Below are 16,310 nucleotides of genomic sequence, written 5' to 3'. Positions count from 1 at the left end.
AATCGACTATACACTCCAAGGGTTCGAGGAGGAAATCAATATTCTGGGCATGCCATAATGTGTTTCTGCAATGACCATGAAGAAAATGCAGAAAACAGATTGTTCACATAGGCAAATGATACAGTGTGCTGAGGTAACTCAAACACCAGGAGTCTAATGTCATTATTCTACTGTTACACGAGTAAACTTTCTGGACATTTAGTTGAGTCAATTGTTATTTTTAGCCTGAATTACATCATTTAAATTGTACTTAAACAATGGCTGCAAGAGGACAAAAGCAGACAAATTGGCTGAAACATTATTTTCCAGCCCAAATCTGGAATTTATAGTCAATTACAAAAAAGGGATTATAACTATAAATGCCCAAAAAGGTAAAGATAAAAAACTCAGTAGTCACACAGTCAGCTTGGGTTCCCTGTTTAGTACACGTACAAAGCATCTTCTATCCAGGTCCTAAGTGTATAAATACCCATGTTTTTATAAAAAAAAAAAAAAAAGAAGAAGAAAATGTCTTTTATGTCTTTAAAAAGTTATGGCACAATACAGCTTTGAGAGGTTCTGGGTGGCATGCAATACAGACTGAGTCCATTTGAGTCCATCTCAAGCAAACTTACAACTCAGGAAAGGGTCCTCTTGTATCAGGTATCAGCAGAGGCTACACAACTGACCTGATCATTAGCATGGTGTCAGAAACAAGACAGGGAAATCAACCATAGGGTCTTTGGCCTTTTCATTGCTATTGATGAGGAACTCAAAAGTGACAAAAAGATTGCAGTAGTAGCATAGGATATAGGGCGACTGCAGGCCATCTGAGGGAACTCCTACACTCAGAGGCCAGTCTGGCAACCAGCACGATTGGAGTCTGAGGAAAAGGGAATGAGAGAGCAAAGATTAAGATCGCCTTTTTATTTGCCAAGGTCTGGAAGGAAGCCGGGGTCCCAGGTGTGTGAGGGCGCAGCGGAGTGTGTAGGCTCTCTCCGCTCTCTGCTCCCAGGCCCATCCCCAGAGAGGGTCCTGGAGAGGAACGAGGGCAATTTCACATGGAAGAGAGGTGGGGGGGTGGGGTGGTGGGGAGGTGGGGAGGGCTTATCCAGGATTCAATTCCCGAGTCACGAGACGGCTAGAGCTTGCATCCCCAACTGCAGCTGAAAACTCTGTGATGGCAATCGGTGCTGACTGAGGCAATTGCTGCAGAAGCCGGATAACGTCCAAGGCAAGCCAGACAAATGACTAGCGGATCAATACGAGGTGACAGGTCTCTGAAGAAGACCTGACCCCAAAAGACCCCACGCTGACCCTGCACAATGATTTAAAAAACGTTCTGCGGGTTGTCAGTTTTGTGGCATCAGGTTCATTGTGTGACTTCTGCATTTTTGCCGGCCCCAATTTAACTCAGCTTTAGCTTTTCGATGACAATGTTTTTTTTTTAATTCCTGCGAAAATGCCCAGGGTTTGTTCGTATTTCATTCTACGTTTGCTGATTTTTTTTTCTTAAAGGTTTAATGTCCAGAAATTCATGTTATCTTATTTGAAGTTTTTCAAAAATGTTATAAAATTGTTTAATATTACTACGTGGTATTTTCACTTTTGATTTTCATGTTTGATTCAGCTGATGGCCATAAACATACTCTGAGATCCCAGGACCAAAAGCATAAGCCTGGGACTGAGAATCACATTTCATTAAATTGAATAAATACTATATCTTTCTACAATGGCTGGGCACAAACAACTGATTTTATTTTTCTGGAGAGAAGTGTACATCTTTGTTCATAAACACACTCGGCCCCCACTATGCTTTGTTACCATGTTGAGGGCCTGCAGCAACTCCGCATCTGTATCACAGAGGTCGGTCCTGCTGCCATGGGCTGGGGGGAAGCACAGAGGAGCGGATGGGGGGGAAGGGGGGGCGGGGTGGACCTGTGCCAAGGCCCCAGATTTGCACAGAACACAACAGCTTCACTGAGTGGAAAAAGAAGTGCATTTTCAACAGAAACAGAAATGGTTTGCATTAAAGAGCAGCCTTCCCTTTTGGAAGATAACTACCTCCTCACATATCTGTCTGTGCTAACAAGAAAGTTTCTCACTGTGACCTTCCAACAGTTGTTTTGGCAGGGATTTATATTCAAATTGCTGTTCAGCTGAGAAGGAATGGGCTTCCTCTGACCTGGTCTGACTGTTCCTCTCAGGGCTGGGCTTAAGTTCACTTCCCTTTTCCTGTGCCCGCAAACACCCAAATACGACGAGTCAGCAACAGAACACACAGTGGAGCCTAAGGAGCCTGTTTCATGCTGTTACTCTTTCAAATCCTGCATGTGCACTCAATGCACTCATATTGCACATTTCCACCAAAAGGGACACGTACACAATTATTTATGGCAATGTGACATGATCGTACACAATCTTTCAGTCAAAGCAGACTGAGTGTACTTGTCAGGAGGGTTCAAAAAATGGAAAATCACATCTGTTTGCTGTGGTTCACATCCTCAGGCCCCAAGGAGTTAATTGTCTTATCTACCTGCCAGGTTCCCAGGCTCTGAATGACTAATGCTGAAGTGCTGTTCAAAGATGGCAATTTTTCACCCCGGCAGTACCGCCCACACATATAGCACTAACCCTACCACTTCCTTCTCAGACAGCTCCTCACGCAGTGTCTGTTCCACCGTTCCCACCAATGAGGCTGAAGAAGATGTTTACCACAAGCGTCTGCTCGGACCTGCTGTCCTAAAGAACAAATTCATGAACTCCTTTCTGGCCATTCAAGCTTCTGTGCACATTTCATCAAGTGATGCTGAGTTGTACTCCAGTCCTCCATGTGCTTCGGACACATTTTGTTTTCTGCCTAATCCCTTTTGGCAGGCAGTGAATGATCTCAGACTTTCCATTTCATAAGGCACATTTCTCCCTTGGCAGGCGAGTCAGCCAGAGACTTTGGATGCTATCAGAGCATTTTTGACTCATAGAGAGATGAGATGGACCTAACCTGGCCATCACAGTCTCTCCAACCAATCAAATCAGCTCAAATGAAGCACAGATTCTAATTGGTCCATCCCAATTACAGTATGGTCATTTATCTTACATTGTGGCTTGTTTGTCTGATTTGTGACTATTCATGTTCACCCTAACATGCTCACTCTGACGGAGGCTGCTCTCCTAATGCATACCATAGAACCCCTTTCCTTCAAGTACATATTGTGGAACCCTTTGCGCTTGTTAGGGGACAGTCACCAAGTATGTTTTCACATCATCTACTTGGATGATAAATATGAACACTTATTAACAGGTCAATATTTTTCATGGTAACTATAAGCTGTGAAAGAATAATTTAGAAAATTTCAAAACTTTGACCTTCAGTTCAACATAATAACCATGTCTTTTGAAAGACGTGTACACTTGACTGGCCACACATTGCTTTCCAGTCTATGTCCAGCTTGATTTCTAAGCTGACCACCTAGTTAAACAAAATATAGAAATGTATAAAATAACAACAATAAAACATGGCTTGACACTCAACCAGCTGCCACTCCAATGCATAGTATTATTATTTGACTGAAGGAAATTTTCCCACACAACATTCAACTGAGTACAGAGCACAATCAAACCATTTTATTCTAAATATCAAGTTCAAATATAACAGCTCTTTATGTGTGCCTTTTACAGGTTTAATTCAAGAATATCAGTGAAGATGTATCACATTTATTTACATTTTAGGTGGATTTTCCACAAAATGCCCTCGCAGACACGTGAACATCTGCAATCCATTTGACTCCCTTGGGCAGCAAAGACCCCAACTGAAACAACCGGATCGGATCAGATTTGCTCTCACCAGACCCCAGTGTCACTGGAGTTTGTGAGAGAAGTCTCTGTATTTCAACAGCTATCTTTCTTTAAATTGGTAATGGACATTTAGATCATTCTTAAAAATGGCTCAGAACTGTTCTATTGCACAACTAATACATTGGTCAAATTTTACTTACAGAAATTGAGCACAAACTGTAGATAAGTCTTTCACAAATGCCCACGGTGTCTCTCTTTGCGCTCAGCATAGGAATATCGTAGCTAATGTAAAACCTCAGAGAATCAGAAGCATTTCATCCCTAGCCCTCTCCCAAGGTGGCTGACATTCCAATGAATTTTTGGAATGAAGTTTTGTATTGAACAAATAGATTATTGTTACAATATGTTGCCATTATATTATTTATTTTTTATTAATTTACAGTATTCAGGAATTAATAAAACAATGACATTTATGGTGTAATTACTCAGAATTGAATGTCAGTTCCTGACATTTAGTGAAAGAGCAGTGTTGCACACATGGTACACATGCAACAGTGTATCTTCGAAGTTTGATCTTTGGTTTTTTAGGGGATTTTGGCAGTCCTGTTTGTCTACAATAGTATCTGCCGTCAGTGTGCTGCTTGTTTCAATCATAATGACGCAATTCTGACCAGAAAATTTGCATGTTGGGAACTGTAGTGCAAAATAGAAACTACATGTCTTAACTCTGGGGTAATAAATGAATTGTGTTTTAACCAATGTGAAACCAAAGGAATTTCTCATTTCGCTTTTCAAACTGAAATGATACACAAAAAGGTGTCAAGATGGTAACTGAATACCAAATGTGAAAGCTTCCTGTAATATTGTTGACACGTGCAGGTTTTTGAAATACCCTGATGACAGTCCTCCTTCAGTGTGATACTGTATTGTCGATGAATCAGTTCCTAGCTGTCCAGATTTTTGTGATTTTTTTGTGTGTGGATGTAGTTGTCAAGTTGCAGGTGTCCGAATACTGTTTTTGTGAAATGCTGGGACAAAGCATGAATTCAGTGTTAGACCTCTAAAACATAAAGCAAAGCTCTGCCAAATAGACCATTTGATCATCTTTTCATTAAGATCATTGTAATTACAGAGCACATTATTCATCTCAAAAGGTCTCATTTTCACCTGGTCATTATTTGCAATCTTAATTTTATGGATAGGCTTGACCAGCATAATTCAAGGATCCTAAGAACAGAAATCCCCGATGTCAGATTTTCTTTATCCATTGCAGATTGAGAGGACTCACATGCATTTGTTTAACAGGATTGTAGTCAGTCATTGAAATCATAAGCAGATTCAGCTTTCTGTTTCACCAGATGTCCAAGTGGTTGGATGATACAAACAAGTATAAACAAGAGGTGTTTTCCAGGATTTGCCATCATGCTTATTCAGGTTGTACTCTATTTGGCAGCCCAGCCCAGTTTCTGTATGTAACAAGAGCTCTCCCACTAATATTAGTTGCACGAATAACAAATGAAACACGAAAACAATGAGTATAACTCACAAAATAAACAAAAATTGTAGTGCTTCAGCTACGTTCATTCTGATACATTTTTCACAGTATGAAACATCACTTATTCCAATGCAAATTCCATGTAAATTGATATAAGTATCATAACTTTACTCTTGAAGTGGTAACGTTCAGTCAATGCTGAACCCTTGGTAACCCTTAGCACCCGAAGGGACACCAGATCCACTTATATAAGGAACATGTATGTGGCCATCAAGCTGGTTCGTCAAGCACAAGCTGGCCATCGGAAGTGCGTTTATTCAAACCGAATGCCCTTGGGTTCTGGCTATTTCTGCTCTGGGAGATACTGTGTCAGTAATCCTGCTGGGATGAAGTTTCCGGAAGCAGCTCAAAGTCTGCTGTGTTCACACACACACAAAGAACTCCTGAGAGGACAGGTCTGGGTCAGTCCAAGGTTTTTTAGTCACCAAGCTTATTCAAGGACAGGAACCTCCTAAAATAAGGCATGGCAAACCCAAGGCCAAAAATGCTGTATAAATAAGAATAATATACTGAAACTAGACTGAAGACTGGGAGCTGTTTAATACTGACTGTATACAAATTACTGTTGGGAGGCTGGTAATATACTGATGGATGACTCAAAACTGAACACTGACTGAATGTTAAAAACCATATTGAATGCTGAGTAAATACTGAATACTAATGTTACTAAAGATTATGTAGTTAGTTGGCTTTTGTACAGCGTTCCAAAAGATTTCACTTATTTACACGTATCTTTGGTGAGAACACCAGAAAAAACATCCAGGCCACTGATTTATGCTGCTCTCTATCTGTCTCATAAGAAACTGGGCACATTCAAAACGAAAGCTGGGGCGGACTCTTCCTGCCGCGGCTGTGTCTGTAGTTTACCCACTTCTCATAAACAAGTCTGACTTCCTGGGCCGTGCCCACATGGCTAAATATGTGAACATGGCAGTCGCCTGACCCCTGACTGCACTCACGCTCCTCCTCTGTCTCTCTGTATGAGAGTCCGCCCCAACCCCCCACTGTTCAACTACAGGCTAAACACACTTGCTAACTGTTTTCCCGAGGTAAACAAAACAATACCTCATCCAATTACATCGCACCTTCAGGGTTTTACAGTGGAGCAGCTGACTGTGGAATCAATCACAGGTGTCAAACACATTCTAATAAATATTCCGCATTCTGGCATTTCTCACAGTCTACACCTGCGCGTGCACACACAATACCTATCCACCCAGGGTACGCTGACTAGTACGTTAAATGGTTCAGTTGTTACAGAGCAGGCTGACCCTCCTGACCTCACCCCCCCACCCCCACCCCAAAAACTGGCGACGTATCCATAGCAGTGCTTTAAAATAGACCTGACACAAAAACCCCAATTGCACCGAGAGACACAGGCCAAGCCAACCTGAAGACTAACATTGATCACCACAGTCTGATTTCTGTGGGAGACGTGGTATTGGATGGGGCTCCGTCAGTATGTGCGAGCTCGCAAAAATCAATAAAGAATGCAGGCTGGGTTTCTCACCGTTTACACCCCTTGTTTACTTTCTCCTGCTGTGTATGGTTCGAGTGATTCCCTTCGTTCACATTATTGCATCTGGTGATGCAACTTTTAAAATAATTTCTAGCCAGAATATTTTCATTCTGAAGACAGAAAACAAATTAACAAAAATCCAAAATTCAACAGTACTTATACTGGTGAAAATAAATATCCATCAGAATTACAGCTTTCATGTTGAAAAATTGACAATTTACCAGACATATCACAGTTACATCTGAACAATGTAACAGACCAAAGAAAAAAAATGTGTGAAATATTCTGCTTTCAAACTAATGCCAAGATAGTCCATCTTGCATTCTGAGCCACCCATTTCATTGTCACTGGGTCTTATCTGAAATACCTTTGGGTTTGATACAGTAAGAGTCACTGAAGAACGTAGTATTTTAGTCAGTCTCACACTGTATTAAGACTAATACAGTGTGAGACTGATTTCTTCATCAGACCCTAGCCATGAACGTGACCTCTGCTGTTGTCTTACACACCCTGGAGCTGAGTATGCAGTGCTGTCAGGCACATAAACACAGACCCACCCCACCTCCCACACACACAGACACAGACACACACATATATATATACACCCCCCCCCCCCCCCCACAGACCCACCAACACAAGGTCCACAATGCACTGAAGCATAGCAGACAACACAACTGAACAACACACATCCTTTTTATAAAAGAGATTACAATTAAGATTGCCATACATAGAATTTGATTTCACATGTATCAACTAAAATAAAACCATGAACCACATCTTTCCATATAGCATAGTAGTCCCATGGTAACAGTGAGTATGGAAGTGATTTTGTATTTTATTGTTTGTTGGATTTTGAGGTAAAGTCAAGAGGTAAAAAGGTAAGGACCAGAACAGGGTGCATCAGAACTCATCTAACAGCAATGTTTTACTCTTAAAGGTTTTTGCAAATGGCTGTCCAGTTTTCTTGTGTAAGTTTATTGCACAACATCACGTATTGCGCAAGATTACTGAGCAGTCATTGTGAGTTACTCATTCAAAAACACAATTAAACTGTAATCTGGGACTGTCATAGGAAGTACAGCTGTAATATGTAAAACATCTACGTATGTGCTCCTCTGTAGCTGTGGGTGAATATGTTGTTAATTCCAATGTACATTTTGTTGCTGAAGATTATTCAAAGCAGTGCAGTAACACTACATAACATGCAGCATAAAGCTATGTGAAGTGCATTTCCACATGCCATTCAGCAATTCACATCTGGGAGAAAGCGTTCAGTTTACCAATCAGGCCTTGTATATTCCCAGTACACAGTCTGATAATCCCATCTGCCCTCAATTTAAGAAACCCACATTTTTAAGGTGAGGCCAAAACCGAAATCTTTAAGAATGCTTTGTACATCTCCAACCGAGTGTATGACTACAAACAGCACGTGACTGTGGTAAATTATAGCAAAACTTTGCCAATATACTGCTTACAGTAACTTTACAGGAAGTAAAAATACAGGAGTCACTTATAGAAGGATCAATTTTCAAGGACAGCAGGTATACAACTGGATTAAAGCATGAAGCATATACCTTTTTGGTTTCTACTGTATGATGATTCAACTATATTGTACTATCACAATGCAAGAATTGATTTAATTTGAACAGATTCCTTTTGTGTCTGTAAATCTGTATGTTAATAGTTAGATTTAGATCAAATATAAGATGAGTTGGAATGAATTCCATATGCTGTCTTGGATTAAATCAGAAGCCATCTTTGACAATACCTCTCAAGGAAAACAGAATTAATCATTCATACAGAGGTTCACAGAGAGTAATACATGGATATTGATAAAGTACAGCATTGAACTCTGAGTTTCAGGGTTGCGGGTTCAAACCCTCTCTATGACACAGCGGTGTGTCCTTGTTGCACCTCAGTAGTTATGGTAAAACCCCAATTACAAATTTATGTTTCAGAAAGCCTAACAAAACTGCAAGACACCCGGGATAAGACACCCATCAGCTAAGCAAATACAACATCAGAGGTGATTCTATCCTTTCTCCATTTACAGTACACTAAACACAATTCCTCATCAGCCTATAAACAATGTCAAGATCTTGTCTGGCACATACACATTACATTTTCACCAATAACCAAGACTGGCAGCTGAACTACACAAAAACTATGTGTTATTGCTGCAAATGAGTCCAGGTTAAGGGCAGCTGGGCCTATCTATTGTTATTAAACCACTTAATCTAATACAGGTGCATACAGACAAATTACGCTGTGATCTGATGTTGACTAAACAATGACCTTATATGTTGGATGGATGATTACACAATGTTGATATTAGCCACTCATTTGCATTGATATGAACCATGCAGCAGCTTTTATTCCTGAATACAAAAATACTGTTTCATCCTTACAGAGAGTTTATAAACCCTGATGGGGATTCAGCAGATAGGAGAAGGCATTACTCTATAAAAAAGAGAAGCGTATTTGATGGTAAAAAATGTATTTCAGCAGAAGGCCGAAATAGAATTACAATAACGAAAACAAAAAAGGGGCCTATTCTCTACTTGACAGGCTGCGGGTCAACTGTAATTAACAATAACAATAACAACATTTCTGTCTAAATTAAAATAACACAGGCAATTTGCTCCATTTCAATAACACGGGCACATTGACATTTTCATTGTGAGGTGACAACCACAGCAGTAATTGAAAGGTTAATATCTTCACTGTCACTTTTATTCGTCCGCACGGATTGCTTGTTTCTCACATAGAAAACTATTAACTTTGACGTGAGAGTATTTGGACAGGGGAAAATTTATACACGTATTAACAGTGAATGTCACAAGTAGGTTATCATTCAGATTAAAGTGAATTGTGTTAATAAACAATTAATACATATCTACAGCTGTGTTTATAAATGTATGTATGTATAAATGTATCTATTTATGTGGTGTGTAAAATATATATGTGTATACTTTAATTCTGACTTATTATTTATAGGAACACTGAGAGTTAATATTATGTAATTTTAGGAGTTGCCAAACAATGACTAAATGCTATTTTTTAATGGCTCATTAATCATTAATCAAGTGGACACTATTTGGCAACTCCTCAAGCCATCATACTCAATCCTTTACAAAATACAAATGGATATAAATAAATGTTTAATAATCATTCATAAATGAAATGACATAGGTTTAATGTAAGCTACTGCATTAATTGGCAGGAGTTTCATTGTGGAATATGATTGGGGTCAGGACTCGTGAAGGAGTGCATTACCAGCACCACATTAAACTGAGTCCTCCGTCTCCAGGGGCTGGCTGCATCCGACAGCTCTAATGGTGACTCTTAAAGCTCTGTCTCTCTCAGGTCTGTCCCCCACACACACACACACACACATACATACACACAGACAAGCCACATACATGTAACACACATATAAAAGTGTACCCCCCTGCCCACATATACATACATGCATGTACACACATACATACATGCACACACATACATACATATACGCACATGCACACACACACAAATATTGATCCTTCAGACATGGAGTCACCCACATAACCACATACACACAAACTCACACACGCTAGCCTGAGCATTTTAATTAGTAGGTGAGGCCATGTCAGGGCAAAGGTGACAGCAGCACACTGTTACCTCTACAATGAGTGAGGCTCTAAGCAGACACGCAGCACTGACACAACACAGCGCAAACAAAATGCTTTTCAACAAGACCGAGAACAGCAACCTCTTTAGCTGCTACGGTCTATTTTACGTAATGTTGCACAGTACTCCCAAGTTTAAACCTCCCAGTACGCAGTCCCGGCTAATAAGTCAAACAGCTGTGTTTACCTTCCTGCTCAGCGTACACTCACAGTTTCATGTAAAGTATTGTTATTCTCATTTTTAAGCCACTATCAAGCTGAAAAAACCATGGCCACGACTGCTAATTGGGAAAAGTTATGGTCCGTAACTCGAACATGCATTAACACAGCCTCTGCCTCTGTTAAACGTAGCCATACAGTGGTATGCTGCTGGCCTGAAATTGATTCCACATGTTGTTTGCATAATTTCTCCCAAAGGTCGACCTGCAACCGGAGACAAAGTTCACACTGATGTGGAGCAGGTCTGCAACTCGGGCAACCCATGGAAACTGGCCGGTGCTCCGGTGCTCCAAGTACCGGACTGCCCTGACAAGAGGAACGCTGTTGGATAATCAGCCAACGCACGCTTGGTCCACAAGTCACGTAACAGCCCACATCTGACCTCAGGTTATTAGCTTGTCCGGTTTTAACTGCACTGATTCTGTACTCGTAAAGGAAGGGGTAGTCAGAGGTGACAGGCAGTAGGCAGAGTGGAAGGTTTTTGGTGCTTTATGAATTTTCCTATTAAAAAAAACTCAATCTGAATGCATCCAGCTGTTCCCCAAAGCGTAAATTATGAGCGAGAAACTCTTGCATGTGTTTCCCAACTGCATTAGTTTTCCCCGCAAGACCATATTCACAGCTGCCACTAAGAGTGGTTTCACCACAATGCAATGTCAGTTTTTAAATAAAGCAAAGATATTTGACAGCCTGACAGAATGATACTTCATGGCTAAAGGGGGAGGGAAGGGCGATTGGCCTTCCTGGACGGCATACCCCAGTCCTCCTGTTTTTTTGGCCCCACCATCGTTTGTTGTTCTCACTTAACCTACAGTGTGTACAGCTGAAGTAAACAAGTAGTGGGTCTGTGAGGCCGGGGTCAAGCACACCAAGGGGTGTGTCATTAACAAAAGTCCAAATGTAAATGGCCGGAAAGAACTGAACTTATCAGTCATCAGCCACTATCTGAAAGGTTTAATAGGGAGTAACTCTAAATGAATGCGGGATGCCGAATGATGGCGTAGCATGGAGCGTCTTGTTCACTCTATTTTTTTTTTGTGACAGACACAATGCTTTAGCAATAGGTGACCTTTTGACCCCTGACAGGACCAGCCCTTTTCGTTCCCGTGGGGACAGCATGCTTGTATAGAATTTCAAAACTTTACAAATGGGCCTTACATCACAATTTACACTGGAGCCGGCATTTTTATTCAAAGACCATTTTATTCAAAACCATTTAACCTATACCGTGCGTGACCCTCAAGGCTGTGAGAGGAAAGGGTTGGTTGAGCGTTTGCTGGGTGCACAGACTTTTACTGCAGAAATGTGTCAAACCTCCATGGATCTTATCTGTGAAGTTCTTCCGCTCCAATCAGACAACTGTTCTCAATAATCTGTGTCAAGCAAAATATTATCAATTCAAAGCTAATCAGTATGAGAGATCATTTGTGGTTACATAACGTCTCCTAATTACCTGCCTGTGATATATCTCATATGTCTATATTGCTTAATCATCGATATAGTCCTCAAAATGCACGCACAGTGCACACAGAGCAATGCCAACATGAGTCTTTCCATGTTTTATAAATACAGCATACATATGTCATATGACTTAGCCTAACATCAATGGTGCTAAAGGTTTGAAGCTGATCAATGCAAGAATAAGTTTCAAATCAATCAATCAATCCTATATGGCCCCGCTACATGATAGAAGGAAAAGCTGGAGGTGTCATGGTGCACGGTGGAAATGTTACAAAAGATAATCAGTCTATTGTGATAAAAATGCTATCTCTAAGAAGTGAATCATTTGTGTCTCTTATTTGTGCCTCGCATGTTCTGTGCACTCGGCGGGATTTTGTCAGGCCGGGCGTGCTCGCACATGACCCCTTGTGCTTTGTGTTTGTTTGCGATGGGTGACTCCCGCGCTCACGAATAGCTCGAACTGACAGCTCTGAAGACGCAGCCCCCTCTCTGTGTCCAGAGGCCATGGAGAGCGCAGATGGGCGCAGTCCAGGGCTATCCCACAATGCCCCTGCAGCGCACCGCCTCTCTGCCCTCTGGCCGTACCCCGCGGTGGGGTGAGAGGGAGGGTGGCTCACGGAGCACGCTCACTCGCTCTGAGGGGGGCCGATCCAGAGAGAGCGAGAGAGAGAGAAAAAAAAAACAAACGTGTAAATCCACGAGCAGTTGAGATTAGCTATGCCTGACCACGGGGCCCACCAGCATGCCCAAATGTAAGCATACAGTCAGAGACAACTGAGAACTCTTACCTGCACAGATTCCAAAGTGTGTGTGTGTGTGTGTGTGTGCACGTGTGTGTATGTGTGTGCACGCGCATGTGTGTGTGTGTATCACAGATTCAGTAGAAATGGCCATCTCTTGACAAGCAAGACTGAAAGGAACGAGGCTGGATTCTGCAGTGACAGTGGCACTTTCCCTCAGTTGCCACTGTTCACCAATACTAACATTATTCAGTCCCTTGAGATGTGTAGCATAGTTCTGAACATTCTATAACTGTCTCAAACCGTGGATCAGCACAGGGAGATGCGCTCTGAGTGACTCACTAACATATGACTGTGTAACATGGACACTTTTATACCAGTAAACACTAGATTATACCTGTATTTTCATTTCTTATAACATACTCTTTAGTCCCACTGAACAAGAGCCTGTACTATCCTAGATGCCTTCAAAGTAAAAGTTAACTAAAAAGGGGAAGATTTCTCAATGTGTTCCCTTGTTCCCGACGATCCCAGAGGGGTTGGTGAGACCCTGGCGGTCAGAGAGTTAAAGGCGAGAGGCCCAGTTCCAGCAGAGTGTAAAGTCACAGCGGTCAGGACTCAGCTTACACATCAGACCCCAGCTCTCGGGGCCAGAGCCCTCCACCCCCCCCCCCACCCCATCACACACACATACACACACACACACACACACAGACACACACCCTCCCACCCCCGCGTATAAATGTCTTTGCTGTCAGCTCTGCCCAGGTTCACTTTAATTGAAAATAACAGCCATGGGCCAGCCCTCAGCCACTTCTACACAGTCTGCACTGTTACAAGTGACAGCTACCCATCAATACCAATGACTATTAAGCTGGGAGTGAGTGCACCACAGATGACATCTCAGACACCACCCCTGCAACACCCGCCCCCTCCAAACCCCCCACCACCCCCCAACCACACACACCTCCCACCCTTGGTGTCCTTCCACCGCCTCCCAAGCCTCAAAATATTTAACCCTTTCCCGACGGCCGTTTCTGTGTCACTCTGGCACAGCCGAGCGACGGAGAGTCATGAGCCGGCAAATGCAACTGCGCTGTCACATGCACAGCCGCTATGATAATGATCAAAGTTTTGAGAGAGGCACGCAGGCGTGCAGTCTCTTTGCATAGTCTCCCTCTCCTACCCAAAGTATACCCTTCCAAAAATGTCAATCTTTGATTGATAAAAAAAGGATAGCATGCATTTCAATACTAACAATGAGCTAAAAACGAGCTATGTACCGCAGAAATATTACAGTCCACAGTTCTGTTTCCTGGAAACATGTCATTCCAGATGTTTTTTACTTACTGTTACTTACTGTTTCCATAACTAATGATAAAAGAACATCACAGTCATGATGAATATTTTAAATTATATTGTATTCAATTTTAAGTATAAGTCTCATGATGCAGAATGAATACTGGAGAATAACTGTTCTAGTTCTAGGGATGACAGTTCTAGCTGCACATTGTCTCTCACAACACACATGCAGTGCAAGAGAAAAGGGATGCAAAATTTGCATTGACTACTTGCACAATGATATTTTTTAACTGCAACAAAATGCATGGAAAACAATGTAGTGAAGGAGCAATGGGACTTGTCATTTGGCATGTCACATTAATGACAGCTGAACACACAAGACATACACATCTGACAAACAGGAAAAAAATTATAGAAAGAGAGGAGGGAGAGATAAGGAAGAGACAAAAAGGCACAGACCTTGTCAGAAGCTGCAGAGCGGTGGAAACTGTTTTCCTTACAGAGTCCCCTCTCTCTCGCTCTCTCTCTCTCTCTCTGTGACTCCCTCCCTCTCTGCCTCTCAGTGGCTCAGCGCTGTTCTCAGGAAATGAATGGGGCTCACAGAGAACTGTTGTACTTGCAAATGACTTACCACGGTCACATGATCCGCTAAATGTAGGGTGGGCCAGTGGGTGGAGGCTTCGCAAGCGAGGGAAGACAATATACTCTAAGCTTTAACAGCATGCATCGAATTACACGGGGCCCCTCGTGGGAGGTTTCCGACAGGTCTGTTGAGCTCGCGCCTCTGAGCTCTTGCCGTGTTGACGGGTTGAATGCCTCCCCCGAAAGAGAGAGAGAGAGAGAGAGAGAGAGAGAGAGAGAGAGAGGGAGAGAGAGGGAGAGAGAGAGCGAGACACAGACAGTGAGAAAGACAGAAATGACAGAGGGACACAGGGAAAAGGCGGTCCATTCCTTCCTTTAAAGAGTGCCGAAAAGGCTACGTGGGGTGACAAGCAAGCCATAAAATGTACTGTGAAAGACCCATTGAATACAAGAGCTCCAAGGAAGAGACACCCACAGCTCCTGTGGTGCTGCAGCTTGCACATCGTCAGATATTACTTACATTATTTCCCTATACACAGTCTTGACGCTGTACAAAGCTCACAAGTCAAGGAGACGGCTGTGTTTTCTACTCACAGCTGTAAAGGATTCATGGTGGTGCTCAGGATTCATACAAGCTCCTCCGGGTACCCTAATTACTGTATAGGAAGTTGAGCTAATTTGCATTCCTGATAGACCTCCTCTACCAAGACAGGAAAGTTACAGTGGGGCTTTGCAGAAAGGCTATGATCAGAAGGTTTCTCTGACTAACACGCAACCGACATTGTAATGCGTCGCATTCAACTGCATCTCACCCACCTGCTCCCTATTTAATATTCATTTTCATCTACAGAAGGATTTCGCACTAATAATGACTTTAACCATTCATTTTCTCACCCCCAACCCCCTCCCCTCCACCACACATCCCAAATAATGATCTCTTCTGGGAGAGACGTAAACCATGGATGTTCACCATCACACGTATCGTCTGCTCACACCGAAAAAGCCACCATTAACACTGTGAAGCAGGACATGTAAATGTTAATACACGTAGAACGTGATGTAAACACTTTGGATTTTGCAGCACATAAGAATAGATAAGTAAATTTGCACAACACAGAAAGGATATGGGCATTAAATTATGGGGAGGTGCAATGACTGGGTCTTCTTCTGTACTTAGTCTATGTCCATTAAGACATTGTGCAGATCTTGAATCGATTAGACAGGTAAGGACACAAGACTGAACGGCCTACTGAAGCCACAGGCTTTATGCAGTTTCTGTAAACTAGATTATGACTAAGGTGGAGCTCACCAACAACATTTGCACATGAAATACCAAAAAATGCAAATTAGAAGTTGCCTTCTATTTAAAAAAAATCCCATTTTATATTTAGGAATGAATAAAATATAATCCTGTGCTGTATATGACACCCATGAGCATGATGCAATTTTCTTGTAATTTTATGACACACCGTGGTTATCTGAAACAG

At 42.0% G+C, this 16,310-nt stretch overlaps 1 protein-coding gene across 1 annotated transcript in view; it reads right to left on the bottom strand.

Annotated features, from left to right (window-relative positions):
* Positions 1–14,842, bottom strand: part of klf12b (Kruppel-like factor 12b) — a 49,166-nt gene extending 34,324 nt beyond the window's left edge. The window contains exon 1 of the mRNA XM_036540981.1: positions 14,701–14,842. The gene's annotated coding sequence lies outside the window, so the exon portion shown is untranslated. The remainder of the gene's footprint in view (positions 1–14,700) is intronic.
* Positions 14,843–16,310: the final 1,468 nt, after the last annotated feature.

The sequence above is a fragment of the Megalops cyprinoides genome, chromosome 11, assembly GCF_013368585.1.
Source record: "Megalops cyprinoides isolate fMegCyp1 chromosome 11, fMegCyp1.pri, whole genome shotgun sequence".
Classification (NCBI taxonomy): Eukaryota; Metazoa; Chordata; class Actinopteri; order Elopiformes; family Megalopidae; genus Megalops; species Megalops cyprinoides.
This window is presented reverse-complemented; position numbering and strand designations above follow the sequence as displayed.